This window comes from Schistocerca serialis, chromosome 3 (genome assembly GCF_023864345.2).
Source record: "Schistocerca serialis cubense isolate TAMUIC-IGC-003099 chromosome 3, iqSchSeri2.2, whole genome shotgun sequence".
Classification (NCBI taxonomy): domain Eukaryota; kingdom Metazoa; phylum Arthropoda; class Insecta; order Orthoptera; family Acrididae; genus Schistocerca; species Schistocerca serialis.
This window is the reverse complement of record NC_064640.1, coordinates 577,949,938-577,962,342: the sequence shown is the minus strand read 5'-3', so window position 1 is coordinate 577,962,342 and position 12,405 is coordinate 577,949,938. Positions and strand designations below refer to the sequence as shown.

Below are 12,405 nucleotides of genomic sequence, written 5' to 3'. Positions count from 1 at the left end.
CTCTTTTTCTTCTTCCTCCCTGTGTGCTCCTGATGGCTGGCCAATGTGTCTGATGCTTAACAAGTGACTGGGTAAAACGTAGTTCCCAGCGACAGGTCGACAGGTTGCGTTCACACGTACCCTCTGATACAGACCAAGACCAGGGAGAGGTGATTGCCTGAGCTGCTACGTTCCCAAACTGCCGATTGGTCCCTCTGTCAGGTTTTCGAGGGTGTGACCAGAGGGGTGAACAATCACCTAAAGCAGGTGTACCCCCTTCCGAAGGTGGCCCGTAGTTGGAAGGAGCGCACCATAGGAGACCCTGGCAATTATGGAGAATTTTCTCGCAATGAGCCAATCATCTTCACTATCAATGGCTACGAAACATAAACAGAATGAGGATAACAATTCATAGACCTGTCCAGCTGCACCACATTCCCTCGTGTTTTCACGTACTGAAGATGGTCAGTCCTTTACTACAGTAAATCCGTTTATTATTCAGAAAGGTGTTTATACCGTTGCTGGCCCTGTAAAGTCCTGCTCTCATTTACACAATGGCACTTTGATTTTGGAGACTACTTCCAATTCTTAAGCAAAACAACAGCTTGCAGTTTCACTCCTCCATGGCTATCCTGTTCATGTCAAGACCCACTGGACTCTGAATTCTTCCCATGGTTTTATTTACACTTGGCTGATCGATGGTCTGACTGAGGCAGAAATCCAAACTTACCTCTCTGATCAGGGTGTCATAGCAGTCAATCGGGTGATGAAAAAGTAGGTGCCTTCTTAGTACCGACGTGCACTCTCTTTCTCACTTTTGATAGAGTGATTCTTCTGTCAAAGGTCAAAGCATGCTATGAATTTATCACAGTCAGACAGTATATTCCGAACCCAATGTGCTGTTACCAGAGTCATCATTACAACCATACTCGAGAGTCCTGTCCATACCCAACCAAATGTGTAGCCTGTGGTAGGAGTGCTCACTAGGGCGATTGTCCGCCTCCTTCCCCCTGCTGCATCAAGTTCAATGGCGATCTTATCGCCTCCTCCCACGATTGTCTAATGTATCTCGATGAGTGGGCTATCCAGGATATCTGGGCGAAGGAAAAGTGCCTTACCTGGTCGCTCGCAAGTTGTTGGCTAGTAGAAAAACACTGCATTCTACCATCTGGCACCTACAGTACTGTTCTTGCTATATATCACTCCACGAAGGATATGGCCATGCAGACATGTGACCTCAGATTTAGGACTGTGGTTGTGAAATCACACTGAATCATGGTGGTGGCCCTGTCTCCTCCTCCAGCTACGCAACACGCCACCAGACTATTTCCTCACGGGGCAAAGTCCCCAGCTACACAACTGGCAGGCTGGAAAGGACAGAAGGAGTATCCTGTGAAGACGTCCTACGTCTCTCCACCCAACCAACGTCTGAGTCCTCCTTTGCCAAGCGAAAAGGCTCCAAGAAATCAGACAAAGGCAAACGGTCTTCTCCTTTGCTAACTCGGAGATCCTCTATGACGGTGTCGCCACATGATACCCTTATGACAGTGTCGCTACATAATACCCTCGCCTGGCCAACCTCCATGTCGCCAGTGCACACAACCAACCAGTTTTCTGCCCTCGACTCCACAGTCTGACAGAAGGAGAATGCCGATGCTCCTGTAGACCTCATGGAGCAGGATCCTACTGCCTCTGTGTCCTGTAGCAGCGAGTCTTCGAATGCTGGCACTCAGCAGCCACCGAGGTGGCACCCCTTCATTTTTTCCTTGTCATCACTCTCTTCCAATGCAACGTTCACGGTCTGCTATCCAACAAAGAGGATTTATGGCTGGTCTTAGAATCGTAGCGTCTACTTGTTCTCTGCCTTCAGGAAACAAAATCGAGTCCTCACGACCGCTCTGAGCTCTCGCATTTCTTTCCAGTCTGTTTTGATCTTCCCCCCGAGGATGGCATTCCATCTCATGGAGGACTCGTGCTACTCATACAGGATGACGTTCATAGTCAACCCATCTCCCTGACCACGTGCCTTCAAGCTGTTGCATTTAGCCTTTTCCTTCCTCAATTGATCTTTTCCCTTTCTACCGTTTACATCCCTTCATCATATGATGTCACCAGGGCAGACTTCCTCCAGCTTATTGGACAGCGACCTCATCCCTTCCTGCTGCTTGGTGACTTTAACACACGCCATCCCCTACGGTGTTCTCTCAGAACCTGCCCAAGGGGTACTCTCTTGGCTGACCTTTTCAGTCAACTTAACCTCTTCTGCCTTAACACAGGAGAACTCACATTCCTTTCAAACTCCACGCACACCTATTCCCATTTGGACCTATCCTTCTGCACTGTCCAGTTTTCCCATCGTCTCGCGTGGTCCCTTCTCTAATACATATTCGAGCGACCATTTTTCATGTGCTATCAGTTTGCTGACTCCTACCCCTCTTATGTGCACACCCAAATGGCAGCTTACTAAGGCCAACTGGCGGCTTTACTCCTCCCTGGCGACCTTAGACGAACAACATTTCCCCAGTTGTGATGACCAGGTAGAATATCTTACAAATATTATGTTTACCACCTTAGAACGTTGGCATTCCTCGCACTCCCTCTTTACCATGCAGTGTCCCAGTTCCTTCGTGAACTGAGGCATGCTGCGACGCATTTCGCAGGTGGAGATGTGCCCTCCGCGTTTTTAACGGTCATCCACTCCCTTTTCTGTTGTATGGAAAATCTTCAACGGCTCTCTGGAACCAACATACTTTCTCCAATTTCTGACCTGACGGTAGCAGACGATATCGTCTTAGACCATATTGCTATCTCCAACACTTTGGGCCGCCATTTTGCGTAGGTTTCGAGCTCCTCCCGCTATCACCCTGCCTCCTCCATCGGAAACGAGTGGAGGAGACTTGGGCGATACCCTTCTCTTCTCAGAATCGTGAGTGCTACGATGCCGCCTTTACTGTGAAGGAGGTAGATCACGCTCTCACTTCGTACCGATCCTTCATCCCAGGGCCTGAGGATGTTCACATTCAGATGTTGCAGCACCTTTCTCTTGCAGGCAAGCACTTTCTGCTTGATATGTACAACTGTATCTGGGCAGAGAGCACGTTTCCCAGACAGTGACGTGAAGCCACTGTCATACCCATACATAAGCCCAGTAAGGACAAACACCTTCCTTCTAGCTACTGCGCCGTTTTTATCACGAGCTGTGTTTGCAAGGTGGTGGAACATATGATTCATGCCCGGTTGGTATGGTGGCTCGAGTCTCGCATTTACTAACCATTGCACAGTGTGGATTTCGTGCGGGCCATTCTGCAGTTGACCATCTCGTCACTTGATCCACCCATGTCACGAATGGTTTTCTGCGGAAATCCCAGATTGTGGCCATGTTTTTTGACTTGGAGAAAGCCTATGACAACTGTTTGAGGACTGGTATGCTCTGTACTGTCTACATGTGGGGCTCCCATGGCCGACACCCCGTATCTTACACGAATTTTTAAAATACTGTGTTTTCTAAGTACATGTGGGTTCTGCCTCGTCGGATACCTTTATCCAGGAAAACGGTGTGCCTCAGGGATCCGTCCTGAGTGCCATACTCTTGTCTATCGCCATTAACCCTATAGTAGCCTGTCTCCCACTGAGCATTTTTGGCTCCCATTTTGCTGACAATTTTGCCATCTATTGCAGTTCTCCACAGACCTGTCACACTGAGCGGCATCTTCAGCCGTGTCTCGATCGTCTTTACTCATGGAGCATCGACAATGGCTTTCGTTTTTCCACTGAATTTCTGGCGGCGCAATTGGTTACTTCCACTGTCTTTACAGCTTGGGCCTACTGTTCTTCGATTCGTTGAAACTATGAAATTCCTGGGGCTCATACTCGATAATAAACTTTCTTGATCCTTACCTGGCAGCCCACTGTACGCTGTCCTTCAGTATCCTACATGACCTCAGTGGTACTTCCTGGGGAGCAGATCGAATTACCCTCCTCCGTTTGTACCAGTCCAATGTCTGTTCAAAACTAGATTATAGTTGTTTCGTTTATGGATTTGCACGTCCATCCCTTGTACGCTGTCTCAATACTGTCCACCATTGTGGCATCCGTTTGGGCACTGGCGCCTTTTACACTAGCCCTGTTGAGAGTCTGTATGCTGAAGCTCCCGAACTCCACTGTCCTACCACTGTGACTGTCTCCTCAGAAGATAAGCATACCGTTTGTCTGCCATGCATGGCCAGCCATCCTATGCCTCCTTCTTAGATGAGTCCTTTGATCGCCAGTATGGAGTGCATCCGTCTTCTCTGTTACCTCCTGGAGTTCGTTTTCGGCCCTTGCTCCGTCAGCTTAACTTCACGCTATCTGCAACTTTCCCGGTGGGTGTAAACCTTTCACCACCTTGGCTTCATGTGGCGGCGCATGTTTACTTTGTCCTTCATTCGGTTCCTAAGGACACTAATCCAGCCTTGCTCTATTTCCTTCAGTTTCGCGACCTTCACGTCAAACTTCGCGATAGTACCTTTGTGTACACTGATAGCTCTCGCACTGAGTGTGGTGTTGGGTGTGCCTTTTCATTGGCGCCAATGTTTTTCGGCATTTACTTATGGGACACTGCTCAGTATTTACAGCATAGCTCTTCACTCTGTATCAGGCCACACAGTACATCCGGTGACACAGGCTTTTCAATTGTGTCACCTGCTCACTCTCTCAGTGCCCTTCAAAGCCTCTGTGTGTTGTACACCGTCCATCCCTTAGTGCAAAGGGTCCAGGAAAGCTTTCACTTGCTCATTCTTGATGGAGCCACTGTGATGTTCATGTGGGTTCCTGGTCATGTCGGTCTGACAGGAAACTAGGCCGCTGACGCTGCCGCCAAAGATGCAGTCCTCATAACGTGCGTCTCGTGGGCCCCGAGGAATCGCTTCATGACGTCATCAGAAAGGCTGAAAGCGTGACAGCGCTGCCTGGTGACTAGAACTGTAAGCAACTCTGTTGACTTAAGTGACGTCACACGTTGGATACAGTGTTTATACAGACTTGCCTTCAGCTGTTGTTTTGGAATGTCAAATCAATCCAGATTGTTTGAATGAAGCTTCCGTTAACAGAATAAAATGTAGAAAGAAGGTTTAAATGCAAATAATCTGGAATATGGTGACAATAATTCCGCAGCATAGTCAAAGTTATATATTAGAGTCGTACGTGATTGATTGAAGCCAACTGATTACAAATTATTGGTCAAAAGGCAGAGTGATTTATACCATAACACATATTACGCATTGCGGACAATGTGTCCAAATGTTTTTAACGCATTAACTGCATCTTACTAATGTAGGCTAACTACCACTGAGACGTTTGCAGCACGAATTTGTCTTTGAACCCATACCAGCAGTAGCAAATGCGGAAAAACGAATCAGATATGGTAAAGGATGCGTAGTGGAACGCCCATTGCATTTTTCCAGTTTGTGTACGATATCTGTAAATAATATGCATCAAAACACGTCGGATGCTTGTTCATTTTCTAATATATGTTTTTTGGGGATGACCTAGTAGTTTTATTTTTTTTATTATGAGAAATGCGTTAAATGTGGGAAAATGCATTTAAATATGCCGCAAACAAATATTAGGCAAAGACACACGTCTGTCTGTTACCACAACCTTTATTTCTTATTCGCTGTGTTCCACAACTGTCAACGAAATTATTGCTTTTCAACCAAATGTAGACCTCAGACTATGCTACAAATAAAGTTATTACTCCAGTCAAGGTTTCTAGGTAAAAGGGGGCGAAATCCAGTATAGTACTCTTGCCCAGATATGTGCTCTTGCCCTGTGTGTGTTACCGATATGCTTAAATTTTGATCGTTGTTTTTCTGTAAACAAACAGCTATATGCCAATCACATCTTCCTGTATGTAGTTTCTCAAAAATCCAGATTATGTTATCTTAAGATAAAAAGAGCTCAATGAGGGAATATTAATAGATCGAAGCAATACTGACATCTCCAAATTGTAAGACTGCTATAGATGTAAGTCACTGATTGTCAGAATGTGTCAGTGGGACAAAACATTTGGAGTAAATCACGAAGCTTTAGGTTAGTTCAACTATTACTTCTTAATGTAGTAGGTAGTCACAATTTTCTTCCATATTTTTGTGTATATACATACTACACAAGCAACCAAATGGTACCTGGTGGAGAGTAACTTATACCACTACAAATCATTTTCTTTCCCGTTCCACTCGCAAATAGAGAGAGGGAAGAAAGGCTGTCTATCATCCGAGCCCTGATTTCTCATGCCTTCTAAATTTTCTCAATAGTGTTATACAAAATAATACTCGCACACAGTTTGAAACTACTGGTAACCTATCTAGCATCCAGTCTCTGAGTTGCTTCAATGTGTTGCTTAAATCTGACTTGGATCTCAAATTTTTGGAGCAGTACTCATGAATGTGTCACATAAATGTTCTATACTTGTGGTCTAAGTGGTCTTCCCCTCATTTCCAGTCACAAAACATATTCATCTTCCCAGAGGAAGGAAGTAATGACCCTGACAGCTAGAAATGGTTTTTTTATTCAAGTGCTGTTTTTCTCTCATACTTCGTACAAAGCATTTCAGAATTTTACAATGAGTACTGACATCCCGACATATAATGGTAACATTAAAACACTGTCAATTTGAACCTTAGTGTTAACTAGCATATGCATCCTTGAGGAGACGCTAATAAAATAATTATTTTACTCTGCATTTTTTTAGTATCTTGGGATTTTCAGTTTTCTGCCTGATGTCTAGCAGCAACCTGTTAAAGACTTTCGATCAGAATCTGAAATTCCATTCTGAATCATAGGCAGGGATGTATAGTCTACATGGACATTGTTTTTCCTTCCAGTATTTTGCCAGTTCATTTCACTGAACAGAGTAAAATTACCCCTATTATGAACAACAAATACTATTAGGGAGTAAATATGTTGACATGTAAGTGAAAGACTCCAAAGGGCCCTGAAAAGCCTTCTGTAAGAAGCTGCGCTATCAATTTTACACAATAATTTTACTCACATGGATAAAAGGTTTTGTTAACTTGCCACATCAGATTCGAATAAAATCGCAAGCTTTTCATAGCAGCCTCCATCACCATCACCAGTAATGGTACTGGTGTGGTGTACTGTAGCAGCACATTAAAAGTTTTCAATTGAATTGATTCTGCATTATTTCTCTTCCTTGTGTCCTTGACATAAATGCTACCAAGTTGTGTTCTTGTACAGCAATTAGTTTCCATGTTATAACATGTTAAATATAGAAAGTTTAACTGTAACCAAGCAGTAGTTTTCTTTGACGACAATATCAGTTCCAGTGCACAACTGAATTTAAAAATCTGTCTTGTGGGGTGAAAATCCATTACTGCTGCTATCTTGTGCTGACAAAGAGATGACTTTCATAGAAATACTGAATTATTTCATTTGTAATACAGTTTCATAGTTTTTGTAGTTGCTCATGACCTTTACACTTGCATGCAATGGATGTAGCATCAGCATACAGAACTATCCTTGAATTTGGGGAGCAGTATTTTGTCATTTACATAAATCAACAAAAGAAAGTATCCCAGTACTAAGACCTGGGTACCCTGTATTACCCTATCAGTAATGTTAGATCTGTGTGTGCCACTCGCCATTCTTAAGAGTGAAAACTGATTTGTGTTAGATAAGGTTTTATTAAACTGTGAACAATTATCAGCATTATTACCCAGCCTTTTTCCCGGAGTATTTACTATCTCTCTCTACAAGAAATTGATAGAGATTAGCTTTCCCATCTATAGCTTATCGCAGAAAGTTCAGTAACACCTTCAACACGTAAGGAATTGAGCACCAATTATTGGCACTTTTTGCAACATCACCATAAGGTTTGATATCCCTACTGAAAGACGAGCAGAAATTTTTTGTTAATTGATGCATAATAAGGTTCTTTTTTGGTATACCAGTGCTCAGTAATAACTGAAACATCTGGTTTATTAAAACATGCTATTATGTCCAAATCATTGTGCTTACTTCCTAGGCTCGTAAAGTTTTGGAGGATGATCTTTGTTCGCAGGTTGCATTGTCACCATGTTTCTTCTTTTTTTTTTTTGTTTGTAACCATAAATATCCTCATTAAGTAAATCAGATGTACTTGACAAACTGGGAAGAGGACACAAAAAGGTCACACACGTACAAAATAATAATAAAAGGATAGATTCCAAACGAGTTTCTTACAGCAAAATGTAAAACTTAATTGTTTTTGGATATATTACTTACTTATCTCCTTCATTCAAAAACTTGAGAAGGCTGTTCACTGGATGTGAAGTGCACAGTTTAGTCTACCCAGCAGGTGTTCCAGAAGATGGCCCTGCACTCTATACCATCATGAATATTTGTGTGGTATATACATTAGTGATATATTCATCACTGACAGAAAATTTAATAATCACATTTTTCCTTCAAGTTTCTGAAATGGCAGTTGATGAGATCATATCTGAAGAGACAGCTATCAACCCACACTTTCAGCATGAAGTAGGACTAGCAATTACCAGAATTCTGAAATGTGGATCTAGTAAATATAGAGTTGCTCTAGGAAAATAAGTAAGATGTGACATGTGTCCCAGATCAAAGATGAGAAAATGAAAGGTTGCTGTATTAGTTGTAGCACACAAATATGCAGTGACTAAGAAGTGTAAAATGACTGTGTTCAAAGCTATGTAGACTTGTTTAATTCCTGGTTTAAGTAATTCACATTATTTCATTGATGTGTTTCCTGCTGCCATCCATTAATACCAGAATATCAGCAACTACTTTGTTACTTTAAAATCTTCAACATGTTCACTGTGGCTGACACAAAGGTCAATAAGAGCTACTAGCCACGAGCTTTTAAGTGTCAGCCGCAGTCAATGTGCAAAACAAGAAAATTTTTGCAATTTAAAGTCCTACTCAGCTTCCTTTTCCAGGCGTGTTTATTTTTAAATATTAAAACTGATGAGAGTTTCATTACAAGACCCCTAATTTTGAAATCTGGATGACATCATCCCAGCACTGCAACAAAATATGCACATACACAACAGGTTCAATGCAATCTCTCCTCTCCACAAATTTGCACCTCAGATGTGTTATATGTCATATATATGTTATACATCATATAATACTACAGTTAATTTTCAATATATCTGAGCAAAATGAGTTATTGTGTGTCCATGTTTATGTCATCTAGGCATTGCATCTTTCCCTTAACTTCAGTGTGCTTTACAATAAAATTTGTATGAAAAGTTTTCTGTGTAAATTACCTATTCTACACCTACAGCTAATGCTTGTGTAACCCAGTGTGCCATTCAGGTGGGTTTACTTATGTGTCAATATAATTGTCAGGTTTGGTTTGAAAGGGTTTCTTGAAATATATTCCCACATAAATTTTTAAGTATCTTTTCTCGGTTGCAAAACATATTACACACTGTCAGTGCCATTTCAATGCAAAAATTTTAAATCATGCTGGGGAATATACCAATAACACAGTTCCAGCATACCTCAGAAATTTAATTTTAGTTGCTTCAGTGAATGAGAATTACGGACCAAGTCTTGCACTGCCCTGTTTTGTGTATTAACCCGTTGGCTGGCATGAAGGTGCTGGTGGTCACAGCAGATTGCTCTGCTGGGGCCAGCACTGATCTCATGGTAACAACCAGGTATCAGCTATTTTACACTTTAATCTTACCGAGGAAAAATATTTACTTATATTTGATATCACTTACCATTTAAAGACGATTTTTCGGTTTGTGGTATTTTTATTTAAATGACTACAAAGTTATTCATGAATTCAGTTTTAGATACATATTTAACATAGTATATTTAACTGTGTAAAGAATAATTCCTGAAACAGTAATAAGCATTCTAGCTGTATCTTTTTAGCCAAGGCTGTACAGATGCATATACTTCACACTAGTTCCTAAACGACTGCTTAACACATTGACTACCATGCTGCTGACAGCAGAGCAGCACACTTAAAGCTGTATGCCAGACCTGGTGGTGAAACATCCATTACTAATCATGTCAGGGCCAAGAAATGCAGAAGATAATCTCTCAGGGAGTACTATAATCTAATAATGTAAAATTATAACTGAAAAGGCCATTTCCAATTATGTCTACCAAGCAAAAGTATGCTTTGAGTCAGTGATTTCTTTTGCCATAACTGACTAGTGAACACGCATGCCAGAGGATGGTGAATATTTATACTTTGCCTGTGAGAAGCAGCTATGCACATAGTCGAATTTATGTTGAAATTATCACCTGAGTATTTTAATTAAATTTGATCTACTATAAGCAACATGATAAAGGAATCAAAAGAAAGGCACACACAGAATTAATTTCTTTATTAACAATGCTCGGATTTCCACATCACCATAGAGGTACCAAGCTGGATGCGTTACTCGTTTTTTTACATGGCGAGTTTCCCCAGTAGGCCTATAAACCATGAAACAGACAAAAAAGCTACTTCTCGTTGTCTTCTCTTCCTTGGACTTTCACTTCAGAAACTCTGAAACATCCATTACAAAAACACATTACACCACTCACAAATCTGGATTCAGTCACTGCAATTCATATCTATTATACTGTCAAAAATACTGACTATGATCAATGATTAATTGTGAACAGTCAAAAGTTTTCAAATGTGCATGTTACTGTTAGAATACAGTTACTACACAATTTTTGTCAGGAAAAAGTTACAATGATTGCAACTTAAATACCGAAGCCATTTGTTATGAGTATACACCGTTACCACAAATAATCCACATAGATGCATTGAAAGAAACTTTACTGAGTAACATAATGCATCAGAATACTATAGGCACAAAGAATGAAATTTCTGTATATTTACCATACATTTTACTTTTCTTGCGCATGATAAGATTACTAACGGAAGTTACTTACCATCCATTGTCTGTAATATAAACTATCCTTTCTCCTCTGCAAACATGTGCTTTTGCAGCAAGTATTATCAATTTTTTTCTGTGATTGAAAAGCTTTAACGCACACAAATCCCGCCATCATACACAAATCCACAAAGGATCAGCGTGCCATGTTCAAAGAATATCCGCGTTTCGAAAACTACCAGCGATATTGGCTTGCATGAGAGACGACGTCATGCCATGATATGACGTCATGATTCCTCGGGGCCAGCATATGATGTCATGATTCCTTGGGGCCCGCGAGACGCTTCTGTCATCATAAGGCTAGTTCTTACATTGCCTCTGACGATCTCTGTATTGCCCGTTTGTCAGCAGGTGGTGTCACTTAGGTATCACCACTGGTCCCCCCCCCCCCCCCTTACATGCGAACAAGCTCCGGATTATTAAGCCTCTCCCAGTGGCTTGGACGACCTCCTCTCGGTTCTCTCGCCGCGAGTAGATCATTTTAACTAGGTTGCATACTGGGCACTGTCTTGTTAGTCTTCACAATGTAAGTGGTGCTCCGCCACCACTTTGTGCACATTGTGCTCAACTTTTGACAGTCCACCATTCCCTTTAGCTGTCATCTCTACCATCAATTGGGATTGACGTGTAATAGATTTTAAATCCTCTCTTTGTCTTTGTGTTCTACAGTTTTGTGGTGGGTGCACATGACCAAGGTTGTTATTTCTCCCTAAAACAAAACAAAACAAAACGATCAGCAACAGTCTGTATAGAGTTCCCCACATAACTGTTGGCACACTTGCAAGCAATTTGATACATTCATGGTACTGTCAGGCTGAGGTTATCCTTGACTGGTCGCAACATTTCTTTAATTTTTCTAGGTGGCGGGAAGACTGGTCCGATTTCTTGGCTGTTTAGTACTCTACTTATCTTGGTAGTTGTTTCACCACAGAGTGGAAGCCCTGCTCCATGTTAATCCTCCTGGCTTCTTTGAACGGTATAACATCTTTGTTTCCATGACAGCGTTGATCTAATATCACATACAGAATACCCATTACTTCTGAATACCGCCATCAGATAATTAATCTTGGAGACGATGTGGTCCTTGTCTAAAATAGTCCTGGCTCTATGTACTGAGATGTTCAGCCTCGCTCTCTTCTGAGCTGGATGGTCAAAGCTACACCTGTTGAGACATACAATGTATACTATACAAATAATCAATGAACTGCTGTAGCCCTCACTGCCATGTGGACAGATTAAGAAGGTATCATCAACATATCTCAGGAAGCAGGAAGGCAAAAAGGGAACAATAGTCAATGCTTGCTCTTCGAAATCCTCCATGAAAAATTTATCTGTGGCTGGTGATTATGGTGAACTCATGGCTATTCCATCAGTCATTTTGTAATACTTTCCACTGTATGAGAAGTAAGCGGATATCAGTGTGCCAAAATAATTTTAGAATTTCAGAGGAGAAATTGGTGGACCACATCAAGGCTGACTGTGACTCCATTCGGACCTGTCCTCA

At 41.8% G+C, this 12,405-nt stretch overlaps 1 long non-coding RNA gene across 1 annotated transcript; it reads right to left on the bottom strand.

Annotated features, from left to right (window-relative positions):
• Positions 1-10,325: 10,325 nt before the first annotated feature.
• LOC126470202 (uncharacterized) lies at positions 10,326-10,896 on the bottom strand. Its single transcript, XR_007586147.1, has 2 exons — positions 10,847-10,896; positions 10,326-10,504 (listed from the first exon to the last, which is right to left on the bottom strand). It is a non-coding gene; the product is annotated as an uncharacterized LOC126470202 (long non-coding RNA).
• Positions 10,897-12,405: the final 1,509 nt, after the last annotated feature.